Source organism: Pangasianodon hypophthalmus, chromosome 11 (genome assembly GCF_027358585.1).
Source record: "Pangasianodon hypophthalmus isolate fPanHyp1 chromosome 11, fPanHyp1.pri, whole genome shotgun sequence".
Lineage (NCBI taxonomy): Eukaryota > Metazoa > Chordata > Actinopteri > Siluriformes > Pangasiidae > Pangasianodon > Pangasianodon hypophthalmus.
In genome coordinates this window covers 25,645,294-25,645,853 of record NC_069720.1, presented here as the reverse complement: position 1 = coordinate 25,645,853, position 560 = coordinate 25,645,294, and positions in this window count along the sequence as shown.

The window sequence follows — 560 nt, the reverse complement described above, 5'->3', positions numbered from 1 at the left end:
CACACACACACAGACACACACACACACACACACAGACACACTGCACAATATCACACTCACACACACACACACACAGACACACACACACACACACACAGACACACTGCACAATATCACACTCACACACACACACACACACACTGCACAATATCACACTCACACACACACACACACACACACACACACACTGCACAATATCACACTCACACACACACACACACACACACACACACACTGCACAATATCACACTCACACACACACACTGCACAATATCACACACACACACACACACTGCACAATATCACACACACACTCACACACACACACACACACACACAGCACAATATCACACTCACACACACACACACACACACACACACACTGCACAATATCACACTCACACACACACACACACACACACTGCACAATATCACACTCACACACACACACTGCACAATATCACACACACACACACACACACACACACACACACTGCACAATATCACACTCACACACACACACACACACACTGCACAATATCACACTCACACACACACAC